The following is a 17,175-nucleotide window of genomic DNA, read 5'->3' as shown; positions in this document are numbered from 1 at the left end:
GTCCCTCCTTCCACTAGGCCTCCACTGACCTGTCTACTGCCGCCCGTGTTCCCCTGGAACCAATTTTAAATTGCCTACAGCCAGCCCAATTTATTATGTTAGGGCTTCGAAGCCTGTCTGCGGTCCCTCCTTCCACTAGGCCTCCACTGACCTGTCTACTGCCGCCCGTGTTCCCCTGGAACCAATTTTAAATTGCCTACAGCCAGCCCAATTTATTATGTTAGGGCTTCGAAGCCTGTCTGCGGTCCCTCCTTCCACTAGGCCTCCACTGACCTGTCTACTGCTGCCCGTGTTCCCCTGGAACCAATTTTAAATTGCCTACAGCCAGCCCAATTTATTATGTTAGGGCTTCGAAGCCTGTCTGCGGTCCCTCCTTCCACTAGGCCTCCACTGACCTGTCTACTGCTGCCCGTGTTCCCCTGGAACCAACATCAGAAAATATAAAAATAAGTATTTTGCTTATAAAAAAGAAAATACTGGAGAGATATTAAATGCAGACATTTTAACATTAAAAACAAACACATACAACAAAAATCTGGTACAGTACTAAAAATGGTCACCAGCTACAATAACTTTCTCCTGCAAGTAGTTAACTGAAAGTTTTTTTCAATTTAAAACACAGATATGGCATCCACCGAGTGTTGTCCTGTCGCGTCTTCTTTATATTATTGCCAAGAAGATGCAAAACAATGAAAATAATAAAATCATTATTTACCCAAAAAATAGAGTAAGTCAAAACCACATTGCAAATAAACATTCATTACAAATAAAGAAGCAGGGCGCGTCCGAGGGTGAGTATATACCTAATAAGAATATAATCACCCTCGGACGCGCCCTGCTTCTTTATGACAGCCTTCCTTCCTAAGAATCAGCCCTTCCGTGGTGTAGAGAGAGGGTGTGTTCCACTCCAAGGTGTTCCCCAGGTTGCCTTTCCTGAGCTTCGATCTTAATGCTCTCGTTTAGTAGTTGTCGGAAAGTAGGCTGCATTAGGCCTACAAATTGGGTATGGGGTGGAGAGAGATGGTGTGTTACACTCCAAGGTGTTCCCCAGGTTTCCTTGCCATTGCTTCGGTCTTCCGACTCTCGTTTAGTAGTTGTAGAAAACTACACTGCATTAGGCCTACAAAATGGGTATGGGGTGGAGAGAGATGGTGTGTTCCACTCCAAGGTGTTCTCCAGGTTGCCTTTCCAGAGCTTCGATCTTAATGCTCTCGTTTAGTAGTTGTTGGAAACTACACTGCATTAGGCCTCCAAATTGGCTATGGGGTGGAGAGAGATGGTGTGTTCCACTCCAAGGTGTTCTCCAGGTTGCCTTTCCAGAGCTTCGATCTTAATGCTCTCGTTTAGTAGTTGTTGGAAACTACACTGCATTAGGCCTACAAAATGGGTATGGGGTGGAGAGAGATGGTGTGTTCCACTCCAAGGTGTTCTCCAGGTTGCCTTTCCAGAGCTTCGATCTTAATGCTCTCGTTTAGTAGTTGTTGGAAACTACACTGCATTAGGCCTCCAAATTGGCTATGGGGTGGAGAGAGATGGTGTGTTCCACTCCAAGGTGTTCTCCAGGTTGCCTTTCCAGAGCTTCGATCTTAATGCTCTCGTTTAGTAGTTGTCGGAAAGTAGGCTGCATTAGGCCTACAAATTGGGTATGGGGTGGAGAGAGATGGTGTGTTCCACTCCAAGGTGTTCTCCAGGTTGCCTTTCCAGAGCTTCGATCTTAATGCTCTCGTTTAGTAGTTGTTGGAAACTACACTGCATTAGGCCTCCAAATTGGCTATGGGGTGGAGAGAGATGGTGTGTTACACTCCAAGGTGTTCCCCAGGTTTCCTTGCCATTGCTTCGGTCTACCGACTCTCGTTTAGTAGTTGTAGAAAACTACACTGCATTAGGCCTACAAATTGGGTATGGGGTAGAGAGAGATGGTGTGTTACACTCCAAGGTGTTCCCCAGCTTTCCTTGCCATTGCTTCGGTCTTCCGACTCTCGTTTAGTAGTTGTAGAAAACTACACTGCATTAGGCCTACAAAATGGGTATGGGGTGGAGAGAGATGGTGTGTTCCACTCCAAGGTGTTCTCCAGGTTGCCTTTCCTGAGCTTCTATCTTCAGGCTCTCGTTAAATTGTGGTTAAATGGAACAACTGCATTTGGCGTACTAGTTGGTTTGGGGCCTACTAACAGTGTCTGCCGCTCCTTGCTGTTCTCCTGGTTTCCTGTCCTGAAATTCCGTTTTCAGGCGCTCGTTAAGTAGTTGTTAATGTTAGACTGCATTTGGCCTACTAGTTGGGTTGGGGCCTACTATCGGTGTCTGCCACTCCTTGCTGTTCTCCTCCACTGAACAAAGCTGTGCCGCCTGTTTACTACGGTTGCCAATTTTGAACTGCATTTCGACTACTTACTGATTTGGGCCTACTCTCTGTGTCAGCCTCTCATTCCAGTTGTCCTCCACTGCAATGCCCCCTGGCTATTCCTGTGTTACCAATTTTGAACTGCATTTAGCCAACTTTATTCTTTGGGCCTATATCTGTGTTTCCTCCTCATCCTGCCCATTGCCCAGCCAGTGATAGATGAGTCTGCTGGTACATTGACCCATAACGCAACATTCCCCGTGCATGCTACACAACAACATTGTGACCCTGCTGAAAGTCAGGTTGCTCTTCCCGCATACCATACCACCTTACACGGGGACAAAGAGGAAGGTGCAGATGAAAGTGCAGGTTCCTTCATCAGGTGGGGGGAGGAATACTAGTTGGCGACGTCACTGGCACAGGGCCTCTCATAGTACGCAAAAGTGTTGCTGCCGGTGGGAGGCGCCCCCGCCGTGCAAACACACCGCTGTACTTTGAGGGACCCTGTGCCAGTGCCAATGCCAACGAGTGGGCCCCCCCTGCTTGCTCAGGTTCACAGCACTTGCAAAGTTGAAATACTTACCTCTCCCTGCTCCACTGCCGTGACGTGGTCCAGATTTCCTGGGCCCACTAATTACTTGAACCAGCCCTACCCACCACAACTTTAGCCAAATGACCCCCAATTTCAAATGCCTTCCAATTATTATAAGGTAAATTACGCTTGACAAGCTTCATTAAGAAGAATGGATGGTTTTGACATTAAAATGGGCACTCTAGGTGTTTTCCTGGCCCCCACTCACTGCCGACTATGCTGCCCCATTGACTTGCATTGGGTTTCGTGTTTCGGTCGATCCCGACTTTACGTCATAATCGGCCGATTTCACTCGACCCGACTTTTGAGATAGTCGGGTTTCGCGAAACCCGGCTCGACTCTAAAAAGGTCAAGGTCGCTCAACTCTACTGTCCACGTAGTATATAGCAGCCATGTAGTATATAGTACTGCCCACGTAGTATATAGCAGCCATGAAGTATATAGTACTACCCACGTAGTATATAGCAGCCGTGTAGTATATAGTACTGCCCACGTAGTATATAGCAGCCATGTAGTATATAGTACTGTCCATGTAGTATATAGCAGCCATGTAGTGTATAGCACTGCCAAGGTAGTGTATAACAGCCATGTAGTATATAGTACTGCCAAGGTAGTATATAGCAGCCATGTAGTATATAGTACTGCCCACGTAGTATATAGCAGCCATGTAGTATATAGTACTGTCCACGTAGTGTATAGCAGCCATGTAGTATATAGTACTGCCCACGTAGTATATAGCAGCCATGTAGTATATAGTACTGCCCACGTAGTATATAGCAGCCATGTAGTATATAGTACTGCCCACGTAGTATATAGCAGCCATGTAGTATATAGTACTGCCCACATAGTATATAGCAGCCATGTAGTATATAGTACTGCCCACGTAGTATATAGCAGCCATGTAGCCCACGCATTATTTAGCAGTGTGGGCACATATCCCTGTTAAAAAAGAAGAATTAAAATAAAAAATAGTTACATACTCACCCCCTGGGATCCAACGGCGCTGTGGCGATGGGCGCGCGGCTGCCGCTATCTTCCGTTCCCAGGATGCATTGTGAAATTACCCAGAAGACTTAGCGGTCTCGCGAGACCGCTAAGTCTTCTGGGTAATTTCGCAATGCATTGCTGGGAATGGAAGATGGCGGCAGGCGCGAGCGGCTCGGCGGAGTATGGAGGGTGAGTATAGCAGGTTTTTTGTTTTTTTATTATTTTTAACATTACATTTTTTTACTATTGATGCCGTATAGGCAGCAAAAATAGTAAAAAGTTGGGGACACACAGGGTTAATAGCAGCGGTAACGGAGTGCGTTACCCGCAGCATAACGCGGTCCGTTACCGCCGGCATTAACCCTATGTGAGCGGTGACCAGAGGGGAGTATGCGGGCGCCGGGCAGTGATTTTCATCCGGACTGTGCCCGTCGCTGATTGGTCGTGGCTGTTTTGCCGCGACCAATCAGCGACTTGGATTCCAATGCAGACAGAGGCCGCAACCAATGAATATCCGTGACAGACAGACAGACAGAAGGACAGAAAGACGGAAGTGACCCTTAGACAATTATATAGTAGATGTCACATTTGTATTTTCCACACTGCCAAATATATATTGAACTATAGAATCATTTTATATGTCATCCAGAATCTTTTTCTGATATCAGAGGTACTTTTCCACCTATTTACACATACCTTCTCATAAATTTGACTCTGTAGCCAGCCCACAAAGTCTGGAAGTCTTCCAATTTAAACAATGATACTAATACCACAAATTTCTCTGAGTATGGTAATTCCTATTAACTCTGGATAAATACATTTCTGAATGGCAAAGAATTATATGTAACTAGTATATCCTTAAAATGTATTTTCTGAGGGCACACCTAGATTATGGGTAATCATTCCTTTTCAAACCAGTAGGACTCACTGTATAATACTGACTCTTTAGTCCTGAGAGAGCCTTCTTCCCTTAGGCTGTACATTTTCCCTCATTACCTGAATACAACTAGCATTTCTAATGTTCATTTTTGACAACTTTCCTATTACAAGTTTAAACCTCTATTTTGGACTTTTTAAGTCTTGACAATTAGTGTTATAGTTACAAAAATGACACTGTTCGAGTAATGAAATCTATATTATCTAAACTTAGGAATGCTCACAAATTGTCTATGCAATATTATTATCCTCATAAACAGAAATTTTGGATTAAAGGGTAAATAACAAGTTTAGAAGTCATCTCATTCTCTGGGGCCCCCTCTGATTCCGAGAGGGAAGCAGAGGTCCACATGCATGACTTTTGCAGAATTAATTTGTGTTGTATTGCATTAAATAAGTACTTGATACAATAGAAAAACAGACCTTAATATTTTGTACAGAAACCTTTGTTTGCAATTACAGAGATCAGACGTTTCCTGTAGTTCTTGACCAAGTTTGCACACACTGCAGCAGGGATTTTGGCCTACTCCTCCACACAGATCTTCTCCAGATCTTTCAGGTGTCAGGGCTGTCGCTGGGCAACACTGAGTTTCAGCATCCTTCAAATATTTTCTATTGGGTTCAGTCTGGAGACTGGCTAGGCCACTCCAGGACCTTGAAATGCTTTTTATGGAGCCATTCCTTACTTGCCTTGGCTGTATGTTTCGGGTCATTGTGATACTGGAAGACCCAGCCAAGACGCATTTTCAATGTTCATTACATTACTCCATCCATCCTCCCTTCAATATGATGCAGTTGTCCTGTCCCCTTTGCAAAAAAGCAGCCCCAAAGTATGATGTTTCACCACCATACTTCATGGTTGGGATGATGTCTTGGAGTTGTACTTATTCTTCTTCCTCCAAACGGCGAGTGGAGTTGATACCAAAAAGTTATAATTTGGTCTCATATGACCACATGACCTTCTCCCATTCCTCCTCTGGAACAATCCAGATGGTCATTGGTGAACTGTGTTTCTTCCATTTTGTAATACTTGGGCTAACAGTTGTTGCCTTCTCATCAAGCTGCTTGTCTATTGTTCTGTAGCCCATCACAGCCTTGTTCAGGTCTACAATTTTGTCCTTAGTGTCCTGTTATGATAAGGTAATTCAGTACCACAACGGACATAGAAGTCAGAGCACATACAGTGACCTGACAATAACCCAAAAACATAGAACGAGCTCTGAGACGTGGGAACTCTGCTGACCGCAATCCCTAATCCTCTCCAACCACACTAAAGGCAGCCGTGGATTGCGCCTAACGCTCCCTATGCAACTCGGCACAGCCTGAGAAACTAGCTAGCCTGAAGATAGAAAATAAGCCTACCTTGCCTCAGAGAAATACCCCAAAGGAAAAGGCAGCCCCCACATATAATGACTGTGAGTTAAGATGAAAAGACAAACGTAGAGATGAAATAGATTTAGCAAAGTGAGGCCCAACTTTCTGAAAAGAGCGAGGATAGGAAAGTTAACTTTGCGGTCAACACAAAACCCTACAAACAACCACGCAAAAGGGGCAAAAAGACCCTCCGTACCGACTAACGGCACGGAGGTACACCCTCTGCGTCCCAGAGCTTCCAGCAAGCAAGAAAAACCAAACAAACAAGCTGGACAGAAAAAAACAGCAAACAAAATAACAAAAGCGGAACTTAGCTATGCAGAGCAGCAGGCCACAGGAACGATCCAGGAGGAAGCAAGTCCTATACTAGAACATTGACTGGAGGCCAGGATCAAAGCACTAGGTGGAGTTAAATAGAGCAGCACCTAACGACTTCCCCACATCACCTGAGGAAGGAAACTCAGAAGCCGCAGTACCACTCTCCTCCACCAACGGAAGCTCATAGAGAGAATCAGCCGAAGTACCACTTGTGACCACAAGAGGGAGCTCTGCCACAGAATTCACAACAGTACCCCCCCTTGAGGAGGGGTCACCGAACCCTCACCAGAGCCCCCAGGACGACCAGGATGAGCCATATGAAAGGCACGAACAAGATCGGGAGCATGGTCATCAGAGGCAAAGACCCAGGAATTATCTTCCTGAGCATAACCCTTCCACTTAACCAGATACTGGAGTTTCCGTCTTGAAACACGAGAATCCAAAATCTTCTCCACAATATACTCCAACTCCCCCTCCACCAAAACCGGGGCAGGAGGATCAACAGATGGAACCATAGGTGCCACGTATCTCCGCAACAATGACCTATGGAATACGTTATGGATGGAAAAAGAATCTGGAAGAGTCAAACGAAAAGACACAGGATTAAGAACCTCAGAAATCCTATACGGACCAATGAAACGAGGTTTAAACTTAGGAGAGGAAACCTTCATAGGAATATGATGAGAAGACAACCAAACCAAATCCCCAACACGAAGTCAGGGACCCACACAGCGTCTGCGATTAGCAAAACATTGAGCCTTCTCCTGGGACAAGGTCAAATTGTCCACCACATGAGTCCAAATCTGCTGCAACCTGTCCACCACAGTATCCACACCAGGACAGTCCGAAGACTCAACCTGCCCTGAAGAGAAACGAGGATGGAACCCAGAGTTGCAGAAAAACGGCGAAACCAAGGTAGCCGAGCTGGCCCGATTATTAAGGGCGAACTCAGCCAAAGGCAAAAAGGACACCCAGTCATCCTGATCAGCAGAAACAAAGCATCTCAGATATGTTTCCAAGGTCTGATTGGTTCGTTCGGTCTGGCCATTAGTCTGAGGATGGAAAGCCGAGGAAAAAGACAAGTCAATGCCCATCCTAGCACAAAAGTCTCGCCAAAACCTCAAAACAAACTGGGAACCTCTGTCAGAAACGATATTCTCTGGAATGCCATGTAAACGAACCACATGCTGGAAGAACAATGGCACCAAATCAGAGGAGGAAGGTAATTTAGACAAGGGCACCAAATGGACCATCTTAGAGAAGCGATCACAAACCACCCAAATGACTGACATTTTTTGAGAGACGGGAAGATCTGAAATAAAATCCATAGAGATATGTGTCCAAGGCCTCTTCGGGACCGGCAAGGGCAAAAGCAACCCACTGGCACGAGAACAGCAGGGCTTAGCCCGAGCACAAATCTCACAGGACTGCACAAAAGAACGCACATCCTGCGACAGAGATGGCCACCAAAAGGATCTAGCCACTAACTCTCTGGTACCAAAGATTCCAGGATGACCAGCCAACACCGAACAATGAACCTCAGAGATAACTTTATTCGTCCATCTATCAGTTTCTCCGCTGGGCAACGATCAGGTTTATTAGCCTGAAATTTTTGCAGCACCCGCCGCAAATCAGGGGAGATGGCAGACACAATTACTCCCTCTTTGAGAATACCCGCCGGCTCAGATAAACCCGGAGAGTCGGGCACAAAACTCCTAGACAGGGCATCCGCCTTCACACTTTTAGAGCCCGGAAGGTACGAAACCACAAAGTCAAAACGGGCAAAAAACAGCGACCAACGAGCCTGTCTAGGATTCAACCGCTTGGCAGACTCGAGATAAGTCAAGTTCTTATGATCAGTCAAGACCACCACGCGATGCTTAGCTCCTTCAAGCCAATGACGCCACTCCTCGAATGCCCACTTCATGGCCAGCAACTCTCGATTGCCAACATCATAATTTCGCTCAGCAGGCGAAAACTTCCTAGAAAAGAAGGCGCATGGTTTCATCACCGAGCAATCAGAACTTCTCTGCGACAAAACAGCCCCTGCTCCAATCTCAGAAGCATCAACCTCGACCTGGAATGGAAGCGAAACATCTGGTTGACACAACACAGGGGCAGAAGAAAAACGACGCTTCAACTCTTGAAAAGCTTCAACAGCAGCAGAAGACCAATTGACCACATCAGCTCCTTTCTTGGTCAAATCAGTCAATGGTTTAGCAATACTAGAAAAATTGCAGATGAAGCGACGATAAAAATTAGCAAAACCTAGGAACTTTTGCAGACTTTTCAGAGATATCGGCTGAGTCCAATCATGGATGGCATGGACCTTTACAGGGTCCATCTCGATAGTAGAAGGGGAAAAAATGAACCCCAAAAATGAAACCTTCTGAACACCAAAGAGACACTTTAATCCCTTCACAAACAAAGAATTAGCACACAGGACCTGAAACACCGTTCTGACCTGCTTCACATGTGACTCCCAATCATCCGAGAAGATCAAAATATCATCCAAGTATACAATCAGGAATTTATCCAGGTACTCTCGGAAGATGTCATGCATAAAGGACTGAAACACTGATGGAGCATTGGCAAGTCCGAATGGCATCACTAGGTACTCAAAATGGCCCTCGGGCGTATTAAATGCAGTTTTCCATTCATCGCCTCGCTTAATACGCACAAGATTATACGCACCACGAAGATCTATCTTGGTGAACCAACTAGCCCCCTTAATCCGAGCAAACAAATCAGATAACAGCGGCAAGGGGTACTGAAATTTAACCGTGATCTTATTTAGAAGGCGGTAATCTATACAAGGTCTCAGCGAACCATCCTTCTTGGCCACAAAAAAGAACCCCGCTCCTAATGGCGACGACGACGGGCGAGTATGCCCCTTCTCCAAGGACTCCTTCACGTAACTCCGCATAGCGGCGTGCTCAGGCACAGATAAATTAAACAGTCGACCTTTTGGGAATTTACTACCAGGAATCAAATCGATAGCACAATCACAATCCCTATGCGGAGGTAGGGTATCGGACTTGGGCTCATCAAATACATCCCGGTAATCAGACAAGAACTCTGGAACCTCAGAATGGGGGGATGACGAAATAGACAGAAATGGGACATCACCATGTACCCCCTGACAACCCCAGCTGGACACAGACATGGATTTCCAATCTAACACTGGATTATGGACTTGTAGCCATGGCAACCCCAAAACGACCACATCATGCAGATTATGCAACACCAGAAAGCGAATAACCTCCTGATGTGCAGGAGCCATGCACATGGTCAGCTGGGTCCAGTACTGAGGCTTATTCTTGGCCAAAGGCGTAGCATCAATTCCTCTCAATGGAATAGGACACTGCAAGGGCTCCAAGAAAAATCCACAACGCCTAGCATACTCCAAGTCCATCAAATTCAGGGCAGCGCCTGAATCCACAAATGCCATGACAGAATAAGACAACAAAGAGCAGATCAAGGTAACGGACAAAAGAAATTTTGACTGTACCGTACCAATGGTGGCAGACCTAGCGAACCGCTTAGTGCGCTTAGGACAATCAGAGATAGCATGAGTGGAATCACCACAGTAGAAACACAGCCCATTCTGACGTCTGTGTTCTTGCCGTTCAACTCTGGTCAAAGTCCTATCGCACTGCATAGGCTCAGGTTTATGCTCAGATAATACCGCCAAATGGTGCACAGATTTACGCTCACGCAAGCGCCGACCGATCTGAATGGCCAAAGACATAGACTCATTCAGACCAGCAGGCATAGGAAATCCCACCATGACATCCTTAAGGGCTTCAGAGATACCCTTTCTGAAAATAGCTGCGAGCGCACCTTCATTCCATTGAGTGAGTACGGACCACTTTCTAAATTTCTGACAATATACCTCTATCTCATCCTGACCCTGACACAGAGTCAGTAAATTTTTCTCTGCCTGATCCACTGAATTAGGTTCATCGTACAGCAATCCGAGCGCCAGGAAAAACGCATCAATATCACTTAATGCAGGATCTCCTGGCGCAAGAGAAAATGCCCAGTCCTGAGGGTCGCCACGTAAAAAAGAAATAATGATCCTAACTTGTTGAACTGGGTCACCAGAGGAGCGAGGTTTCAAAGCCAGAAATAGTTTACAATTATTTTTGAAACTCAGAAATTTAGTTCTATCTCCAAAAAACAAATCAGGAATAGGAATTCTTGGTTCTAACATAGAATTCTGAACCACAAAGTCTTGAATATTTTGTACTCTTGCCGTGAGCTGATCCACACATGAATACAGACCTTTAATGTCCATCGCTACACCTGTGTCCTGAACCACCCAAATGTCTAGGGGAAAAAAAAGGCAAAACACAGTGCAGAGAAAAAAAAATGGTCTCAGAACTTCTTTTTTCCCTCTATTGAGAATCATTAGTACTTTGGGCCTCCAGTACTGTTATGATAAGGTAATTCAGTACCACAATGGACATAGAAGTCAGAGCACATACAGTGACCTGACAATAACCCAAAAACATAGAACGAGCTCTGAGATGTGGGAACTCTGCTGACCGCAAAACCTAATCCTCTCCAACCACACTAAAGGCAGCCGTGGAGTGCGCCTAACGCTCCCTATGCAACTCGGCACAGCCTGAGAAACTAGCTAGCCTGAAGATAGAAAATAAGCCTACCTTGCCTCAGAGAAATACCCCAAAGGAAAAGGCAGCCCCCACATATAATGACTGTGAGTTAAGATGAAAAGACAAACGTAGAGATGAAATAGATTTAGCAAAGTGAGGCCCGACTTTCTGAACAGAGCGAGGATAGGAAAGGTAACTTTGCGGTCAACACAAAACCCTACAAACAACCATGCAAAGGGGGCAAAAAGACCCTCCGTACCGACTAACGGCACGGAGGTACACCCTCTGCGTCCCAGAGCTTCCAGCAAGCAAGAAAAACCAAACAAACAAGCTGGACAGAAAAAAACAGCAAACAAAATAACAAAAGCGGAACTTAGCTATGCAGAGCAGCAGGCCACAGGAACGATCCAGGAGGAAGCAAGTCCTATACTAGAACATTGACTGGAGGCCAGGATCAAAGCACTAGGTGGAGTTAAATAGAGCAGCACCTAACGACTTCCCCACATCACCTGAGGAAGGAAACTCAGAAGCCGCAGTACCACTCTCCTCCACCAACGGAAGCTCATAGAGAGAATCAGCCGAAGTACCACTTGTGACCACAGGAGGGAGCTCTGCCACAGAATTCACAAAAGTGTCCTTAAACAGCTTTTTGGTCTTGGCCATGGTAGAGAGGTTGGAGTGTGAGTGATTGAGTGTGTAAACAGGTGTCTTTTATACAAGTAATGAGTTCAAAAAGGGACAAATAATACAAGTAATGAGTTCAGAGTAGGACGGTTTCTTAATGAAAAAACTAACAGGTCTGTGAGAGCCAGCATTCTTGCCGGTTGGTAGATGATGAAATACTTATTTCATGCAATAAAATGCAATTTATTGATTTAAAAATCATACAATGTGATTTTCAGTTTTTTATTTTTAGATTATTTCTGTCTCTCACACTTGAAATGTACTTATGATGAAAATTACAGACCCCTCCAGTCTTTGTAGGTGGGAAAAATTGCCAAATCTCCCATCCAGAGATATGCCGTGATGTTCCCTGCATGTAAAGCTGTTTTCTTTTATCCAACTGGGTGTTTTCCTCAACAATAGCTTTATAGATATGATTTGAGTACCACAACATCTTGGCTGAAAATACTAGATTTACATACAAGGAAGATCAGGGAAAATCTCAGGACAGGAGAGGCGCAGGATAGAAAGAAAAAACAATACCAGTTTCAAAAGAACAAAGTTATTTACACCAAGTAAAATTAAATACATATCCATGGCAAGTGACAAATCTTCTATAAGATGAAGCAAGCCGTCTTTTATCTTGTATCTGTATTCTGTTCTCTTTTTGTTATTTGCTTATTATGAATGTATAGACTGAAAAGAGAATTTCCATGAAAAATATGAATTCTTCTGAACTTCCCTAATTACAAATACTCAAACCAAGGGAACATAAGATCAATCAATGTTTCCTTTAATTAAGCCCCCTCAGAGTCTTGAATTTGTTCTCAAGACACATGGTTGGCCTCTGGTTATCTCATGGATATTTAAATATCAAAAGGATGGAAGAGTGTAAAATTCTCTGATGGCTTTGTTTTTTACAATAAAAAGAATGGCAATGTTGTGTAGTTTTATGATCAAATATATTATTTTCTTGCTATATCTAAGACTGAAGACTTTATGATGCAAATGTCTTTTGCAGCTTCTGTTTGTTTCGTCGCTTCACTGTCATCTTTAGTAATGTAAATGACATTTAGTAATTACGGTAAATTATTACGTGTACTAAGCTTTAGAATAGTAGCATCAAGTTACTGAGCAAATGTCATCCAGATTCATTTGTGTTATTTTCATTACCAGAAAATTGCACATTATGAGTTAATATATGTCTGCATACAGTTGCATTCTTAGAAATTAGGAATAAATTAGACTTGAGCTAAGCTTTAGAGTGAGGATTAAAAAATCTATAACATTTCAGGATCTGAATGGTTAAATTAAGTCCAGCAAGTGATTTAGCTATTAATCCTACTAGTATCTAATAGATCCTAGAGTAACTACATCTGTCACTATGGTAACAGGAAACAGCCTTGACCTAAAAGTTTGCCTTCTCCCACTGCAGATAGGGTAAGGCTACTTTCACACTTCCGTCGGCCCGGGGCCGTCGCAAACCGTCGGCCCGACGTACTGACGGACGTTGTGCTAAATTTAGCACAACGTGGGCAGCGTATGCAGTTTTACAACGCATCCACTGCCCATTGTGAGGAGCGGGGAGGAGGGGGTGGAGTGTTGTGAATTCTGTTGTCGAACTCCCTCCTGTGGTCGTGAGTGGTACTTCGGCGAGTTCTGTCTATGGGCTCCCTCTGGTGGCTATGAGTGAAGCTGCTGCTTCTGAGGTTCCTTACACAGGTGACGTGGGTTGTCCTTTGGTTGGCTGCTCTATTTAACTCCTCTCAGATCGTTACTCCATGCCAGCTGTCAATGTTTTTGCATTTGTTCAGTTCGCTCCTGGATCTCTCTGGTGACCTGCCTTCTCCTGCAGAAGCTAAGTTCCTGATAGTCATTATTTGTTCACTGTTTTCTTGTCCAGCTGGTTTTCTTGATTTTGTCTTGCTAGCTGGAAGCTCTGGGATGCAGAGTGGTCCCTCCGCACCGTGAGTCGGTGTGGAGGTCTTTTTTGCACACTCTGCGTGGTCTTTTGTAGGTTTTTGTGCTGATCGCAAAGTTACCTTTCATATCCTCTGTCTATTTAGTAAGTCTGGCCTCCCTTTGCTGAAACCTGTTTCATCTCTGCGTTTGTGACTTTCATCTTTTCTCACAGTCAATATATGTGGGGGGCTTCCTTTACCTTTGGGGAGTTTCTCTGAGGCAAGGTAGGCATTATTTTCTATCTCTAGGGCTAGATAGTTCTTAGGCTGTGACGAGGCGCCTAGGTCTGGTCAGGAGCGCTCCACGGCTATTTTTAGTGTGTGTGTGATAGGATTAGGGCTTGCGGTCAGCAGAGCTCCCACATCCCAGAGCTCGTCCTGTATGAGGTTTAACTATCAGGTCATTCCGGGTGCTCCTAACCACCAGGTCATAACAGTACAGCTGGCCCAAAGTGTTTATGCATCTCAATAGAGGGATAAGAGAAGTTCTGAGACCATTTTTTTTCTCTGCAGTGTGTTTTGTCTTTCTTTTCCCCTAGACCTTTGGGTGGTTCAGGACACAGGTGTAGACATGGACATTCAAGGTCTGTCCTCTTGTGTGGATCATCTCACTGAAAGGGTACAAAACATTCAAGATTTTGTGGTTCAGAATCCTGTGTTAGAGCCTAGAATTCCTATTCCTGACTTATTTTCTGGGGATAGATCTAGGTTTTTGAATTTCAAAAATAATTGTAAACTGTTTCTAGCTTTGAAACCCCGCTCCTCTGGTGACCCCGTTCAACAGGTAAAAATCATTATTTCTTTGTTACGTGGTGACCCTCAAGACTGGGCATTTTCCCTTGCGCCAGGAGATCCGGCATTGCGTGATGTTGATGCGTTTTTTCTGGCGCTTGGATTGCTTTATGATGAACCTAATTCAGTGGATCAGGCAGAGAAAATCTTGCTGGCTTTGTGTCAGGGTCAGGATGAAGCGGAGGTGTACTGTCAAAAGTTTAGAAAGTGGTCTGTGCTTACTCAGTGGAATGAATGTGCCCTGGCGGCAATTTTCAGAAAGGGTCTTTCTGAAGCCCTTAAGGATGTCATGGTGGGATTTCCCACGCCTGCTGGTCTGAATGAGTCTGTCTTTGGCCATTCAGATTGATCGGCGCATGCGTGAGCGCAAAGCTGTGCACCATCTGGCGGTATTCTCTGAGCATAGGCCTGAGCCTATGCAGTGTGATAGGATTTTGACCAGAGCTGAACGGCAAGAACACAGACGTCGGAATGGGCTGTGTTTTTACTGTGGTGAATCCACTCATGCTATCTCCGATTGTCCTAAGCGCACTAAGCGGTTCGCTAGGTCTGCCACCATTGGTACGGTACAGTCTAAATTTCTTTTGTCCGTTACTCTGATTTGCTCTCTGTCGTCCTATTCTGTAATGGCATTTGTGGATTCAGGCGCTGCCCTGAATTTGATGGACTTGGAGTTTGCCAGGCGCTGTGGTTTTTTCTTGGAGCCCTTGCAGTATCCTATTCCATTGAGAGGAATTGATGCTACGCCTTTGGCCAAGAATAAGCCTCAGTACTGGACTCAATTGACCATGTGCATGGCTCCTGCAAATCAGGAGGATATTCGCTTTTTGGTGTTGCATAATCTGCATGATGTGGTCGTTTTGGGGTTGCCATGGCTACAGGTCCATAATCCAGTGTTGGATTGGAAATCTATGTCTGTGTCCAGTTGGGGTTGTCAGGGGGTACATGGTGATGTTCCATTGCTCTCAATTTCACCTTCCACTCCTTCTGTCCCTGAGTTTTTATCAGATTACCGGGATGTATTTGAAGAGCCCAAATCTGGTGCCCTACCTCCTCATAGGGATTGCGACTGTGCTATTGATTTGATTCCTGGTAGTAAGTTTCCTAAGGGCCGTCTGTTTAATTTATCTGTGCCAGAGCACACTGCTATGCGGAGTTATGTAAAGGAATCCTTGGAGAAGGGTCATATTCGCCCGTCGTCGTCACCATTGGGAGCAGGGTTCTTTTTTGTGGCCAAGAAGGATGGTTCTTTGAGACCTTGTATTGATTACCGCCTTCTTAATAAGATCACAGTCAAATTTCAGTATCCTTTGCCGCTGCTGTCTGATTTATTTGCTCGGGTTAAGGGGGCTAGTTGGTTCACCAAGTGTTAGGTCTCGAGTTCCCACTTCTGCACAGGGGGAATCTCGGGCCGTCTCCGCTGCGGTCTCCCATTCCTATCCAGCCGCAGTGGAGTCTGCTCAGCAGGGACGTCGGTCCCAGCGTCTTGCTCGGTCTCACTCTGTACAGAGAGTTACTGCTGCTTCTTCAGCTCCTGCCATTAAAGTCAGTGCTGGTCAGCAGCGAGCGGACTTCTCTGGGACTAAGTCCTTATTTGCGTACACTGAGCATGCCCAGGGCAACTCCCTAGAGTTGTTGATTGCTCGCGGATGATGGTAGCTCTCTAGCGCCTGACTATCCATCTGTATGTTACACACATCACAGCGTCCTTTAGCTGTGCCTGCCAGTACGGCGCCGTGCGCTTGCCTTGCGCTTTCCATACCCAAGCCTGGGTGGTTAGTGGCGTCCGTCATTGCGGCATCGCACGCACTCTTGTGCTCATATATTACTAATAAGGTTCTTTTCACACCCAGTTGCGGTGTTGTGCCAGCAAGGGTCTAATCGGACTTCAATCCCTTTTGGGGTTAAGTTCGCTGACTACTTGCTCGCGCTCTATGTGCGGTACCGTGGTCCTGTGACTTAACAGGATCGCTTTCTTCACATTGGGTGAGGTTTAACCCACGTGTTTATACTTTTAAGTACCGCCATATAGTCTGTCATTTACTAGCAGCGGGTTTCGCCTGCACGGTGGACCCCGAACTGCGAACGCATCTATATCATCTTTCCTGGTGCGTTCCGCCAGTCCTAACATTACACTAGCGCCAGGGTCTGGCTAGTGATGACAGACAAACAGCAATCCTTCCGGTATATCCAGCAGCTGGAGGGTAGGTTGGCGGCTCTCGAGAGCGCAACCTCAGCTGTGGATGTTACCGCAGTTGCTGTACAGGCTGCCAGCGTGGCTGCAGCAACTTTGTCAATTGCCACCCCTGTTCCGACATTTTCTCGCCTCCCGCTGCCAGAAAAATTTTCTGGTGATAGCAAATTTTGTAGGGGATTTGTGAGTCAGTGCTCTATTCATCTTGAGCTCCTGGCTGCACGCTTCCCCACAGAGCGGGCTAAGGTGGGATTTATTGTATCTCTATTGTCGGACAGGGCGTTGGAATGGGCTACGCCGCTGTGGGAGCGTGGCGATCATCTGGTGCAGAGTGCTCCGCTGTTTTTAAGCACTGTGAAACAGGTCTTTTTAGGACCTCAAGTCACCCATGATACTGC

The sequence above is a fragment of the Ranitomeya imitator genome, chromosome 3 (genome assembly GCF_032444005.1).
Source record: "Ranitomeya imitator isolate aRanImi1 chromosome 3, aRanImi1.pri, whole genome shotgun sequence".
NCBI lineage: Eukaryota > Metazoa > Chordata > Amphibia > Anura > Dendrobatidae > Ranitomeya > Ranitomeya imitator.
Note: the sequence above shows the minus strand (reverse complement) of the source record.